Source organism: Drosophila gunungcola (genome assembly GCF_025200985.1).
Source record: "Drosophila gunungcola strain Sukarami chromosome 3L unlocalized genomic scaffold, Dgunungcola_SK_2 000003F, whole genome shotgun sequence".
NCBI classification, from domain to species: domain Eukaryota; kingdom Metazoa; phylum Arthropoda; class Insecta; order Diptera; family Drosophilidae; genus Drosophila; species Drosophila gunungcola.
Genome location: NW_026453179.1, coordinates 6,680,617 through 6,696,471, shown reverse-complemented (window position 1 = coordinate 6,696,471; position 15,855 = coordinate 6,680,617). Strand labels below are relative to the sequence as shown.

Genomic DNA, 15,855 nt, shown 5'->3' with positions numbered 1-15,855 from the left:
AATAAGATGGTCAAATGAGACGCAGCAAGGTCACACTGGCAGCAAGACGCGTTATTTTGGTATTTAGTCTGGTATCCAACAGCTGTTCGACACAATCACCCGTCTCACTCACGCGCTGCTCGTTGGTCGTTTTTGAAAAGGGAAATGCGTGAAATTCGTGCGCCGCATTTCCACCAGAACAGACCAGAGTTTCGCGCCGCAGCCGAGTTTTTCACTCAGTCCCACCAGTCGCCGTCGCGTTACGTCACGAGAGCAGTTGTAGAACATATCGGCAAACGGTAAATATTGGAGGGAGTTTTCTTGGCTTGATTAACTGGTAAACTTCGAAGCAAACCCCCCACCCGCACTAAATTTTCCTTGGCACCCACAAAAAAAAAAGAAAACGGACAAACACACATGTGCTTGTGTTTTAGTTTTTCGGCAGCCCAAGTAGACGGCGCGTAGTTTTTCACTTTGACGGGAGTTTTCCTTTCGCCCATCGCCACACACTCATTTCTAATTGTGATTCGTAGGAAGTAAGTTCTCTAGTGCAAAATATATTCAAATAAAATAGTATAATTCCATGTCAATAAATCGGAACACAACAATAAATACACCACCAAAAATATCAAAAAGAAAAAAATATATATAATCAAGAGAATATCAACATAAACCAACCAACGCACCCGTCGTCCATCGTCTTTGGTCTTCTTGTTCAACGTTCGTTAAAATCACGCATCGAGATAGAGCTATACATCTGTAATATGCAAGATATATAGATGATACGTAATAGCTTTCTGGAATTGCCGCTGCAACTGTAAACTGTGTCCCCACGTAAGACGCAACGTAACGCAGCCTGAGAACAACGTATCGTAACGAAACGGAACCAATCGGAAGAAATCTCTCCAGAGGACCCAAACTAACGGTGAGTTTTTTCCGATGGAAAAGAGAAGAGTGGGGAAGGGGAGGGTGGGGGTCCAATTGGGGAATGTCACTCGCAGGGAAAATGAAAAATGCCAGGCGAAAATTCTTAGCCATGCAACTCGTTTTGCCGCTCTCCCTCTTTCCGCCGCGTACGTGCGTGTGTGTGTGTGTTTATGCAGCGGAAAACGTGTATTCTTGAGAAAAACCAGAAAATCGAAACCCGGAATTGGGTCAGTATGTCATTCGCCGTCCCGCTCCCACCGATTCCAATTCCGATTCCGATTCGAGCTGCTAGTCTAGCTAAAAACTCTGGCTAAAACGTGTTTCGTGCTTAGTTAATTTGTTCTTTCTATCTAGTCGCTGTCGCAGTCGACGTCGCTGCTCTGCCACTTGACTAAAGTGGCCTAAACTGAACAGCATCGCCTCCAGCATTTCAAAAAAACAAAGCACTACCACGTGTGTGAGCGAGAGGGCGACGGAAGGTGGGAGGGAGACGCGGAGTCTGATTGTCACCCGCGCGCCTTTTAAATACCCTTTACTTAAGTGAGTTATGATGAAATGATCCAGCGATTGGAAATAGATTTCTTTCACCGGAAAGACAGTTTTTTAATTGCATAATAGTATGATATGAAACTGTAAACTTCTGTCCCTTTAGAAGTTTTTTTTAGAGATAGGCCATCAAAACTACAAGTGTAAGAGCAAACATAAGTTTGTAATTTATTCAGCTTTGTTTAAAATTACTTGCTTAGTAAACCTATCTGAAGAATTTTTAATTAGATTTAGTGTACTGAGATTTTCTGAGGAACAAGTCTTATGATTATATAATCAAAGCAACTTATTACATAGTTTTTCTGAAAAAAGGACCATCCGGTTGACCAGATAGTTCTATGATAGAATGTTTTGAGAAGATTTATGATTAATTTTTATTTTGGCTAAAATTTACTGAGGCATTGCCTTAGTTTTTCTATGGTAATTATTACCAAGTATCTCAGAGTCGATAGCATATTTTTTTATGAGGCAAGTGGCTCGCTCTCTGGCTTCGTGATTGACTCTCTAGTTTTTTCGGACACTCGCTTCACTTGATCTTGCACTCGGATAGCGGCAGAGGTGCAGCGACTGCGCTGCTGACGTCGACTGCGACTGCGGCGCTTTTACCTTGAGCACGCCTGCACTTGTCGCAGCCCCCCTCCCCGCCCTCCTCCCGCCACCCCACTCGCCGCTTGAATTTGAACTTCTGAAAAAGCCAACACCTTTCGAAATTGTAGCCACATTTATTTCTGTTTCTTTTGCCTCTGGGCAGCGGCGTTTTTTATACTTCTGATGTTTGCTAATAAAATTATTACGACTTGGCCGACAGCGGCTGCTAATGCGTTTTAAGGTCGCCGCTCTTGTTGATTTTGACCCAATAAAAAATATGATGATGCCCCCGCTTACATTTCCCGGTCCATTTAACATGTGTCCATTGCGCCAGGATCCGATTTGATTTATTTCAAAGTTATTTATTATACAACCAGGAACAAAACAAAACAAACAACTGAAAAAGGGGGCAAATTGGAGAGAATGGCAGACAGCTGGTGCTCATTTTCCGGGATGCGAAAATGGGGATAGAATTGGAAAAGTGCACAGGGAGAAAAACTAGTTTCAGGTTGTGTACTAGGTATTCTCTCAAATACGTTTGAAATATTATAATGAGGAAAGGTTTGTAGAGAAAGAAAGTTCTAGTCAAACTAATCTTTATCTATTAGTTTGATACAATCTTATCAAGACTGCGTATGTATTAACTAATTTTATCTATTAGATATTTAATTTCATTAAAGCTTAAAATTGAATAAAAAATAGTTTCAGAGAAAATATTTATCATAAAGTTACTTAGTGTGAAATGGAAACAGTGCAAAACTAAAATGCTTTAACAATTTGTGTGGTAAATTTAGCCTTCAGTACTAAAAACATTATTGAAAATATTCATATCCTAGGAATTCACAATTAAAGAAGCTGTTATTTATTTTATGTTTAAATTCAAAGAACGAGAATGAGAATGAGAAAGATTTCCCTGTACCTTTTTCATAATTTAATGGTATATAATGTATATTTTCTTCATAAGTGAAATGTAAAATTGATGCCTTTAGATAAACTTTTTATTTTTTTAAAATAACTGAAAGCAGATATCGAAAAACTTATCCCTAGGTAATCCATCGTTACATCATATCCGCTGCGAATTCATGACAAATGACTGATCTTTTTCTCTCTGTGGGGAAGTTGGGGGATAGGGATAACAACGCGGAAGAGGCTCCATTATAGGTTGCTGGTTTACTAGTTAACTGGGCCCAAACAGAGGGAGAGAAAGGGAAAGGCGGTGAAAGAGAAAGAGAGAGGGTACGACAGGGGAAGCGGGTGGTGACACTGACAGTGGAGCACCTTCGTCATCGTCAAGCATTCGGCCTGTATAAGAGCAATAAATAATGCACACGAAGAGCAGTGATGAGAGCCAGAGATATAGCGAGATATCGGGGGAGAGACTCGAGAGAGAATTCTGAGAGAGCGGCACAAAGAAGCGCTGCCGCTTTGGGGGGTTGGTTGTGTTTGATTTTTGCACTTAAGAGCGAAAAATGTAGCTTTGATTTTCCGCCTGCTTTTCTCGCGAAGTTTGGGGCATGCCAACTTTGATGGCCGACTTGACCAACCCCCAAAGGGAATTCTCAACTTCCCTCATTAAATTGATAACGCTAAGTATACGTAATTTAATTTGATTTTTGTGGGACACAACCAACTGTATGGGATTTAACAGATTCAAAAGTTTTACGGTTGTAGTTTACGTTCATTTATTCAATTTAAATTGTTTATACATACTTGGAAAAAACTATTTAACAAAAATAATGGTTAGTGGTTTATTTCAATAGTAAATTGCTACTATCTTATCTGCTTTTTTTTTCTTATAAATTTCAAGTCGATTTTATGAAAAACAAAAATAATTGTATTTGAACCATGACCTTATTGATGCGTCAGATATGAAAAAATAAAATATTTAAAAATATAATTTTAATGTAAGGCTATTATAAATATTATAATAATAAGTCTACATTTTATGTGGTCCATCTATTTTGGCCAGAGAGTATCCAGTCGAAAACATTTCCATTTCTTTGGCAACATTGTTGTTGGCGGTGGGTGTAAAAGTGGGTGTTGCGTGGGCAGTCGACCAACATTTGCATGCCCCCAACACGGCACATATTTTCTCAGTTCTCTGCGCTTCTCACGCGTCTCTCGCTACTTTGCTCTCTCTGGATGCCAAGTATATAGCCCGAGTTCCAATTGGGATAGGGATGCGAAGGCTAGTGCTAACCTATATAATTTTTTTGTTCCGTTTCTAACAGCAAGCACATCCTCCTCCAACCAAAAAAGGAAGGAAATCAAAACCTCTGGCATTTGAAGGTTCTTCTTTTTTTTTCATTTTTAAAGCAATTGCTGATTTTTCTTTTTTTTTTCATTTTCCCCCGCTGCACGTTTACTGAGGCAGCGCAGCAGCTTTCGGTTGTGCTTCTGGCTTTGAATTTAATGTTAAGTATACGCATCAGTGAACTCAATTTAATTATCATGATTGTTTCGCCCGCTGTCTTTGCTTTCGCTTTGCTTTGCCGTTGATGAAATTCAAATTTTCCAACTTCACAAACAGACGATCTCGCATTCACAGGGCAATTTTCCAACGTGTTTTCCGCTTTTTCAGCTTATGTAAGTGAAACGTTGAGTGCTGATAAAAAATAAAAATCAGAAATGGAAAAAAAAAAAGCTGGCTAGCTAGCTGGCTGGCTGGCCATAATTACGAGCTTTAGATTCGCCCTTCGCCCATTTTTTATCAGTGGCGTTATTTATGCGTCCTCCCACAATGACAAAGTTTTGTGGAGCGAGGAGCGTTTTTGATAGACAACAATTGAGCATTTGAAGTGCAGCGTAGCGCAAAGAGAACTCAAAAGTGAAAAACACAGAAAAACTGGCTGCCGTTCTCGTAGCCAAAAACCCAAACGAAAAGCAATTAAGTTGCCTCGGATCATTGCACAATAAGTAAAGAATCAAAAACTCGAAACATAACTGTGTTTGCCCGTCCAGCCAAAACCGTTGACGTCTCTGCCCGCGTCGCTGCCAGCGTTGCACACTGCTTTCGGCTCATATGAATAACAATAGGGCTAGTTTACCAGCTAGAACCTACCGAATACGGTTAATTAGTCTAGAGCCCGAAAAAACGAGGTGTCGCTGACCACGCCTCAGTGGCCTGGAATTTAAATAAACGCGGGATTTGCTCGCTCCCAAATCGTGTTTGTATTAAACCAATTGATTATAATACTTTTTGTTGATGAAACATCCAAACCGTTAATTATGAGTACAATTCAATCGATTCATATTTCCACAGAACTTAAACTATATTAATTAAAAGTACACTGTACATGTACATATATGTATAGGCAAGCTTTCAAAATGCAAATCAACTTTGGGTTATTAAACCCGTATTAGTACTCATTATTGCAAATAAAACTACTTCGATTTTAAGTTACGATTGTAATTCTTTGGCTGTTGAAATAGTTCAATTAAACCCTTAGCAACATTGAAAACCGAATTTATTTCCTCTCATATTTAACCAATACATTACAATATGTATTCTAGTTTTAATTTAAAACGTTGATAAAATAAGTGTTTACTTTGTATTATTGTTTTAAAAATATGTTTATAACTAAACAGAACGTATTTGTGAGTATAGAAATACCAAAAAAAAAAAATTTTCTTAGTTTCCAAGTGCCGCTTTGTTTCTAATTAGATTTGTTTCCTCGCATTTCCAATTGGCATTTGCCGATGCAAACGCACAGTCCCAATCAGATAATCGCAACCTTAACCGTTATTAGATCACTGTACAGCTGCGTCGCAGTCGCCTTCTCTTTCTCGTGCGACAACAAAAACTCTAATCGACATGGGAGATTGTGTGATTGAGAGAGTGGGCGGGGGGCGGTGTGTTTTAATAAATAGGCCAAATATGTAATATTGCTAAAATGTGTTTATTGTAATCTTTTTCACACACACAAGCACCCACACACACCAACAGCAACGCACGTGCATCATTGCATCCCTCGAATTTTCGCTCAAAGAGAGCAAGCGCGGTGTTAAAGAGCGAAAAAGAGCAGGAGAGAGCTGTCGCTGTCGCTGTTGCTGCCACTGCCTCTGCCTCTGCCGACGTCGGCTGCGCAGCTGGGGGCCCCCAAATCGGGAAACTATATTCGTTGGCGGCCGAGTCGTTGTTCTACCGTCGTTGAGATTGCAACACTTCTCGATTTCGGGTTTTCGGAATTTTACAAAATAACAGAAAACCGCCATTACCGCCGCTCTCCGCTTCATTCGGCCAAAATAAAACTCTCGCGTCGCACGTAAAGTAACAAAAAAAAAATAGAGTTCTACAGTTTATAACGCTCTGTGTGTGTATGTGTGAGTGTGCCAGTTTTTCATGCGTTCTCTGCCGCTGCAACAACAATTAACAACAATAACGACAACAAACAGTTACCACATCGCCTTCCCTCTCTGTCTGTCTTTCTCTCTCTTTCGCTAGCTCCGTAGCGTTTATATATTTTTAAACTGCGCTTTTTTCGCCAAAAAACCCATAAAAAAAAGAAAACAAGAGAACAAAAATAAAAAGTCAGATTTTTAAGTGCTGGCCGCGGACAAAAGTCAACGACTACTATTTTGGGCCGAAACAAGGCAAAAAGTTGATGTGTGAGCCACAATGAACGATATATGTATGTACATATGTGTGTGTGTATGTATTGTGGAAAATCGTGTGAGAACGTACTTGATTTTGGGCTCACAGGCAGCAGTTTGAATTTTTCTTCAGAAAAAAATATTATTATGGTCAGAAGGAGAGTTGGTGTTGGCCAGAAGGGAGAATGTGTTCTTTATGCGTGTTATACTCAGGCTGTTGTTGTTATTTATTGTTGTTGTTATTGGTGTTTTTGTTGTTTTTGGCAGTATTTTTGTGTATACCAAAGCATTGGCAAGACCGCCCACTTCCGCTTTCTTTCAAGCTCCTTTCTCCCAGCTTTCCCTACCCTTCTTACAGTTTACATCCTATCCCTTTATAATCTCCTCTTTTTCTGCCTTTTCCCTTTCATCACCTTCAAAAAATAGTCACAGCCGTATCAACGAATCTCTCTTGCTCGTTCTCGTGCTCCCACCCCTACTTTGTCATTCCCCCACTCTTTCCACCACCCACACACCATTTTTTCCGACCCCAAACCTTGTGTAGCCATTTTCGCACACGTTGCGTATACGTAATGGCCATAAACAACAACAGAAACGGCAGCAGCAGCCGCACTAGCAGAAAACTCGGATAGTTACAACCCTTCGCCTACATTTCCCACCCATCCCCCTTTCACCGCCGCCCCCGCCCCCTATATATCTTTCCATTTAAATGTACGGCAGAGAAAGCTAGAGAATTTGTTTATTCAAATTTTTCCTGGTTGGCCTCTTTGACTGCCATTTGATGAGTGGCTAAACGATGGACCAAATAAAACCTCCCACCCGAAATGAAATACCATGAAACCCAAACCTTAATCCCATAAGTTTTATTTGCGTTGCAGTCGCCCATCTAAAAGAGAGAAAAAATCATCGAAAAGTGATAAAAACCTAATTATTATGCAAAATAATTGCTGAAATATTAGCGGCGCAAACGTTCAACAACAAAACAGGTGCTAATTTGAATCTTTAAAGATCCAATTGTTAAGTTTGAACAACAGAAAAAAGCAAACCAGCCAATAAGTGAATCAAAGTCAAAAAGAAAAATCACATTGAGCGGAAAGTTTTAAACTTGATTTTTCTGGCTGCTGCAAATGAGGAACAAGGAAAACTAAGAAAAAAGGTAAAATACAGTACGCCTTTATATATGTACCATATATATGTATGTGATGTATTTATAGTTGCATTCTGTGATGACATGCTCGGGAATCAAAAAGTCGCATAAAGAACTGTGAAAAATGCCAACCGTTTCGAAATAACCCACGCAGCGGCTTCTACTTGCGAGCATCTTTAGACAAATCTAATAAGTTGTTGAGAGCGGGGGAAAACAGGGAAAGCGACAAGAAATAAAAACCGAACCAATGAGAAGTGTCGCCTGGGGATAGAGACTTTTCCTCACACATTTAGCTTAGAGGGTGCCACACCATCCGATTGATTTGTGAACGCAAAAACATTTCAATCCGGAATGCCAAAGGAATTTGTTTAAAATTAAATCTTCGTGCCGACGGCGAATTCGGTTCTATAAATTAAGAAACTTCACAAGTACACTGGATATTCATCTTTTGGATTTTATTTTTACCTTAATGGATGTCTCAAACATAACGTAATAGATTTATTTTTGTAATTAAGCTGTTTTTTATAACCTGGTAAAACGAAAATAAGGGGTGGTTAATCAAGATTCATAGTTTACCCTTCTAGGCATACATAAAACTAATAATAATACTTGGTTGAAATACTAAAAACCTTAATTTAATATAACTGAAACCCATCTGATGATATGGATGTGTTATCTATACATTTATTGTAAACATAGCTTAGGTGATTTAATACTCTTTGTTATCAAGTTAAACATTAGGATTTGTCCGCTGTGTAGATTTCAAATAAGATACGCTGCTAGGCGACATTTTTCGAATAACAAACCGTCAGAGGTCGCGGGGGAGTTTCATCCACTGATCCAGCTTCCTGCCCTCGAGCACTGCTTTAAGCTTGCAATGCCGTAATTCTTATTTTGGCAGTCGGCCTGCCTTTTCGGCTTACATAAATATAAATAAGTATTCCCTACGGCTGGCACGCTGACTCCATATCATCCTCCCTGCTCAGAGTTCCAAGTACCCGGTCGCGGGGCCCAACTCTGGGACACCCTGTACATAAATCTAAAATTATAATGCGCTCCGCTCTTCAATATTCATTTCACCCGCCGCCCCTCGTCGTCGCCTTCTAGCTCTTCTTTTTTTGTGTCGCCTAGGCTACAAGTGAATCCACCGCTTGTTACTCGAGAGATTTTTCTTTATAAGCGACAACACACGCATGCCAAAAGAGCTAAAGTACTTTTGCCTATATAGTATGTTTTCATTTAATTTTCTCGCTACAGATACCAAAATGGCGAAAAGTCTTTGCTTTGCTGCCATCATTGGCGACAGCTGTTTGAATGAGAAAAGGGGCGCCGACACGCCCCTTTTTGGCGGCGGCTGCCGTTGGCTATAAAAATATATAATATGGCCCGCCAGGCTCTGTTATCGAGACGTTTCGCTGGATGTAGCCAGCTAGCTGGCAGCCTGGCAGCCTGGCAAGAAACTCGTAAACGAAGTCAAAGTTCAAGACTAAAGCGGGGGGAATCGGAACGTGTGTATATGTGGGTTTTTGGGTGGTGCTGGGTTAAGTCCACAAAGAAAATCTGTGTCAAAAAGGGAAACAAGGCGAGGAAATGCCTTTAAGCTTTGACTTTTCTCGAATCAAACTAATCCCCCGCTATGCGTGAAGCGAACCTGCCTACACAATGGCAGAAAATTCATCGTATTGGCATCAAGTTCGTAATACACTTATCTAAAAATCTCAGAAATTTTTATATGTTTTTAAAAGTGTTATATGTGTACAAGCTGTAACTTTTTGGGATTTCTTAATTTTAGCTTTCTTTATTTTTTTTGACATTCAAAATTGCTGTTCTAATTTTAAAAGGTTTTGCGATTTTTAAAAATATCGTTTAAATGTTCAAAATTTAGAATAAAATCATTCAGAATTGTTTATTTTTTTGTCTGTGCTGTGGGATTTTGGGTTAAAGGTTTTGGGTTTGGGTTGGGTGCGCTAGCCCACATGCAAAAAGGTCACCAAACGGTAACAGAACTTGCACTCTAGCGTGGCACTGACCATTTGGACCGCAACGCAGGCAAAGACCCGGCCACAAAATCAGAATACTGACTATAAACCGCAGATACTACGGATACAGATCCAAATACAGATACAAATGCAGGGGTATAGAGGTATGGGCAGAGGTACAGCTACGGACACACCCACCTGAATAATCTATATGCTAAGAGGGCCGAGGCCCCCGTCAACGTGTGGGTCAACTGCGTGCGGCTTTTATGGCCGCCATTCGTTGGGGATTTGAAGTGTGTGGCCATAAATAGAACCGGACTGCTGCACGCACTGCTCCCAATTTTTGTTCTCTCCCCGACTCGACGGGTCTCTAACAGAGCAATTATTTTTGCTTTTTGCATATGCTACGGGGTTCGAACCCACTGGAGCTGCATTGAAGCGAGTCGTGGGGCCAAAGCAAGTAGTTCTCTCTCCATTCATTCATTCATGCACCTAACGAGCTGTCGTTGTTTTTCTTTCCTATTTTTTTTTTTTACAACTATTCCGTTTCCACGCTTCATTCATGCATTCGAACAAAAAGTTAATATTAGTTATCTGCATATTTTCACGGTTCTCAAATCGTTTTCACTGCCCACCAGCGGATGCTCACACCAAGGCACTCGCAGATAGCGAGATTCAGATACAGATACAGATGCATAATGCATATGGAAATTGAGTTTGAGCCACCTGACAAAAGTTTCCACTTGGCTAATGTGAGAACTTGGCGGGCTCTAGAGCAATTTGATATCGATTACATACAAAAGGTATACATTTTTGTATTGCTTTTGGAACTAGCAAGAAGAGCATGCATATCATTTCACTATTCAAAATAATCATAATATTAATTGTACAATCTCTTCCTATAATAAGCTTCTTACGAAATTTCAAACCACAAATCATAGTGAAATAATAATTTGAAACGTTTTACACAGGCATCAAATAATAATAATTTCGGTAGCACACACAGGAATTTAAAGTAGGGGAACAAGTGATTAAGAAAGATTTGTTTACTCATCTCATTTGAATGGGGTTTCCTGTTCTCAAAAGGCTAATTGGGTCTTTCGTTTATTTTGTTTACAACTTGATGATATTAGGCAGCTGCTAATCGAGTACATTTCACGCGGCTCGAAATGGTGATTGTTATTCCCCGGGTGAAACATTCATTGCTTTGTCGCCTTGTTTGAGATTCTTGGCCGGGCAAAGTAGTTACGCCAAAAATATCTTCATAAGCATGGCAACTACAATAGCACACACTCACGCAGGTTCACTGTGATATAAATGCAAATGCAGAAACAGATATAGATACAGCTATAGATACCAGCACACACATCAGTTTTATGCGAGTTGGCAACTTGAAATATTTCATTAACTTGAGAGGAAATGCACACATTTGTGTGGGGGCTAATGCCAATGGTTGTAAGTACGTTGTGCATCTCTCGAATATTTACAAATTCTCTTATCTAAGCTGTATTCCGTAAACGAAACTCGTTCGCATCATTTTAGGCAAATTAGTATTTTCATTTGATTCAGATCCCTTAACTGGGTCGCCAGACGTAGCTTAACTGCAATGAATTTAAGGCGCAATTCGGGCCAAAAGCGTTGCCAAAAAAATAAGGAAAGAACTGAATAAAGGCGCTGCTAAAACAAAAGCGAAAAATGTTGGTCGCGCCATTTTCAAGCAGAGACAGCTGCAGATGCAGATGCAGATGCAGATACATTCAGTAGTAGGTACATAGTATTCGCATGCATATGCATGTTGGACGGGTGTTCTCAAACGAAATGATTGAAGTGAGGCAAAACCAACAAAAAACAGAAGCCTCGAGGAGCACACCTTTGAGGATGACGTGCTCACGTGCTCAGCTGCGCTTTTTCACTTTTACATACAAATAAACTCACCCGTTTTCGCATAGATACCTGGTATGCGCAGGGGAAAAATATTAAATATTTATATTAGTCTAATTAAAAATGTAGGTAAACAAAATATTTTGGAAAATCGACCCCACCTGGGAAAACAAAATTATCGCTGTTTACTTTGTAACACTTTGAACATAATAAGCTGTCATATTAGCATTTTCACATTTAAATAAACCTTGTTAACAGTTGATTTATTTTTGGTTAATATTGGACAATAATGGGATTTTTGGAATGAGAAGTTAAAAGGCTTACTAAAATTAAGCATGTTTACAAAAATTATTAGTCAATCCAATGATCTATCCCACAGACAGGATCTGTTCGAATTTATTTCATTTTAAGAGAACATGCATAACATTTAATAAAAATATTTTGGATAGAGAATTTTTAATTTGCAATTTTCCGAGTGCGGATCTTGTTATAGCTATTGCCTTCTCTTTCGGTCGACCCATTGTCTGCATTTTCGCATTTTAATTTTACGCTTTTGGCCTAAAGATGGCAACAAACGAGACAGCAGCAGAGGCACATTCAGCTGCGTCTACAGAAATAGTTTGCAACCTCTTCACGCCCCACCTATATACACATACACTCGTTCAAAACCCCCCCCTCCAGAAAACCCACTTGTAAGCCCCTGTCTTTTGAGTCACACTTTTACGTCATTTCTTTTCACTTTTTGTTGGCCGCCTTTGGCTTTTATATTTCCTTGGGCTTTTCTTTTGCTTTTTGTGTGATTGCATTGAAATGGCTGTGACTCCCCTTGGAAAACGTTGAATTTGCATATTTATTTTTTGGCAGTTTCACCTGCTTCTTTGGTACATTGCGTATACGCCCCATGGCTGGCTCAAAAATTGTTTTTTAATGACTTAATTTGCCGTAGCATTTAATGGATGGCTTCGCATCAGCTTTGTCCTTCGTCCTCTCCCTGTGGCTGTATCAAATTTCGCTTAAATCCTTTGTCAGCATAGACAATCATCCGCACTGGGATGGCTTCAGCCATCGCTCATACGCAGCGTTGTCGGTCCCCCGCAGCTGAAGTGGCAATAAATCATCCGACCGAAACTTTTTCCACACCACACGCATCATATATAGAGCAAAGGACATGGGCATGGGTTAGATGAATTTTGTGTATATATTTGCTTGAAATTAATTCCAACAGACTTAAAGTTACTCCGACTCGGAGCAAATATTGGACAAGGGCCAGAAATAAAACTAACACAAATACAAGAAGTTGGACACACTGGCAGCACAAGCAGAAAAGTTTCATTGTTTCACACAAGTTTTTGGCTTTGCAAATATATATATACTATGTATCAATGGGGGATATATGTTAGGGACATATGTGTGAGGGGATTTACTGACACAGTGGCAATTTGTGCTCGCGCTTTTGTAGTTTGGCGTTTCCCTTTTGCTGCTGCTGCTGCTGCTGCTGCTGCTATTTGGCTGCTCCTTCAGCTTCTGCTGAGGATTATGGATTTTTCTGTGCCACATATACATACGATGGGGGATGGGTGGTAACTGGGTTTGGGCTGGTGAGTGGATGGGTGGTGGAACGTTGATGTGGGATGGATACCCTGATGGCAGGCCATCAATTTAGCTGCAGAGGCCGCCGAGCCTGCGATGATGACGATGATGATGTTTGTCTGTTGGTTTGTCTGGCCCATCCTCTCCACTGCCCGCCCATTTGCCCACACCCCCAATGCTCCCACACCACCCCAAGCACCACCGCCGCCACCACCCTGGTGTGCTACAATTTCCTTTCACTTGACTGACACCCAAAAGCTTCGTCCTCGCTCGCCGCACTCAAGGATTGTATAACATGTAGGCGAAAGGCAGCCAGCAGTTTTTCTTTATTTTTTTTTATGCCCAGGTAAGGAGATGGGCGCGGGGGGCGCACTTCCACTTCCGGCGCACTGTCAGTCAGTGCATCCTTGGATGTACTTGTGTGTGTGTGTATGTGTGTGTACGTGTGTTTAAACCTGTTTTGCGCTTTCCCGCTTTCCACTTGACTTGCCTCCTCTGACTCTTGCTCTTTCGCCGCCTCCTCAAAGTTTTAGCACCGCAACTTCAATTGACCTTTGGTTTCCTTACCGACCAGCCACCAACCATCACCCACACACTCGCCCACTTGCCACCCATCCATCTCTGTTCTCTCCCTGGTTTTCAGTTCATCTTTACCCACTGACTTTCTTTCGTTTTAAGTTATTCACCAACACGTACGCTTTAACGTCATCGTCATGCCTCAGCCATCAACATGATTTCCTCGCCCGCTTTTCCTGCCCCCTCCTAAATTCCCCAACCACGTCGGCAGTTATGCCTCTTAAACTCTTTGAGCCTGGGCTGGCTAATTGTCCTTATGTGACTTGTATACGCTTATCTGGCCAACTGAGGGTACGGGAGTCGGTCGTCTGGCCTGGTCGTCCGCACCTGGCTTACGGACAAATCCAGCATCCACTCTTATCCTTCTCCTGGTTGTACTGCAAAAAAAAATGTTGCTCTACACGCAGGGATTTACAAAATATAGAATTATTTTGTTTCTGATTATGATAATTTAAAAAATTGTGTTTTAGCAATAACACGTTTATTGGTTGTTTCAGCTTAATAGGTTGTCAATTTTATAATCGTGTAGAACATGAAAATTCCGAAAATGGTCCTAAATATTTAATTTTAAAGCTGTTATGATAATCATTGACAATTTTGGCATAACGTTATTAGATCAAATGTATTTATTTATTGTTTAAACATTTAATAGCCCATTCAAGAGAATGGCGCTAGCAATCGATACACTTCCGTTTTTTCCGTGTGTGCTCCATATTTTGTGCAGCATACTGCTGGGCGCATTTGGTCCTGTTTTGCCGAGGTTTCCTCTGCGCTTTCTCTGTGTCAGCGTTTATCGCTCGCCTTGGGGCCTGCTCTTTATTGTTTTTGGCAAGGACGCTTACACACAAGGATGCAGGTGTGCATGCGACCACTAAACAGATACAGTGAAGGTCCGATAGAAGAACTCGGTGCTTTCTTATCTGTAAGATTTTTCGTTTTTCGGTGTCAGTCTCTGGCGGGCTGTTTAGTTTTAAAATAGTGCTTACGCCTGCAGGATGGTTTCCCCCATTTTTCCGGTTTTGGTTGCTGTTTCGGCTTCTACTTTTTTCCTAACCTTTTTTTTTTTCCTTTAATTTCCTTCCTTTTTCCTCACCTTCCTCACGTTTTTCTTTTTTGTTGGCTTCATTTCCCTTTTTTTTTTTTGCTACTGCTACGTCGTATCTGTGCCAAGTGAAGCGCGCGCCCACGTTGCCGTTTTATAGGTCAAACTTGCACTCTCTTCAGCAAACTGCTTTACGTCGACTTTTCCATTGCCCCGCCCACTTTTCACTCTCTCCCAGCGCCCCCAATTTCCTCCTTTTTCCCCGCCAACTGCTGCTGGCTACGCAGTCTGGTTATTCAATAGTTTGGAGCTCACTAATTGCATTGCCCTAATTGCCCAAGTTACGCTTGAAATGTGCCAAAAATGGACATAAAAGCGAAAAAATTCAACCAGCTAGTAGAATGTTTTAATGCTGGCGATATCAAATATTGGACTGCAAATTGTTAACGAATTGACGATTATTTCTCCATTTATTTTGTGGGGGAACGAATCATCCTTGGAGTTACCAATTGGTTTTTTATCTCATCAGGATTTTGTTTTCTTTTATGCAAATACTGATTAAAAATACATCTTAAATTTTTCCAATATTATGTATTATTTCTGTTTATTTTACTCATTTATTTTCAAGCCCCTTTTCTCCTTGTTTTTAATGAAAAAGTTTCGTTTGTTAAACAATCTGTTTGTGGTTTATATTTGCCCATTTTTTTTCCTTTATTTTTTGCTGTAATCCATGCTCTATGTTTGTAAATCCTAGAGGGTTGTTGTTGTTCCCATAAATTTGATTCCCCTTTTCGTGGTATTTTATGTTTCTTTTATCAACTTTATCCCACAGCTTTTCGCTTCATTATGTAAAAATTATCGAGCAATGCCTCTGCATTTTTACATTGCTGTGGTTTTCACAACAATTCGTAATTATACATTAGTCCTCAAGGGATATAACATTTTCAGTCAGATCATATATCGCCATAATCGCTACACACTCAACAGTCGTGACTGTGGCACGAACT

The 15,855-nt window shown here is 40.4% G+C and overlaps 1 protein-coding gene across 10 annotated transcripts in view; it reads left to right on the top strand.

Annotated features, from left to right (window-relative positions):
- Positions 1-115: 115 nt before the first annotated feature.
- LOC128258161 (protein boule) overlaps positions 116-15,855 on the top strand; it is a 34,067-nt gene continuing 18,327 nt past the window's right edge. For 5 of the 10 annotated variants that reach the window (XR_008267943.1, XM_052989634.1, XM_052989630.1 and 2 more), the window contains exon 1: positions 116-904. The gene's annotated coding sequence lies outside the window, so the exon portion shown is untranslated. Of the gene's footprint in view, positions 905-6,145; positions 6,364-7,511; positions 7,790-15,855 lie in introns of those variants that run through there. The other 5 variants (XM_052989633.1, XM_052989632.1, XM_052989631.1 and 2 more) reach the window with 5 other exon arrangements.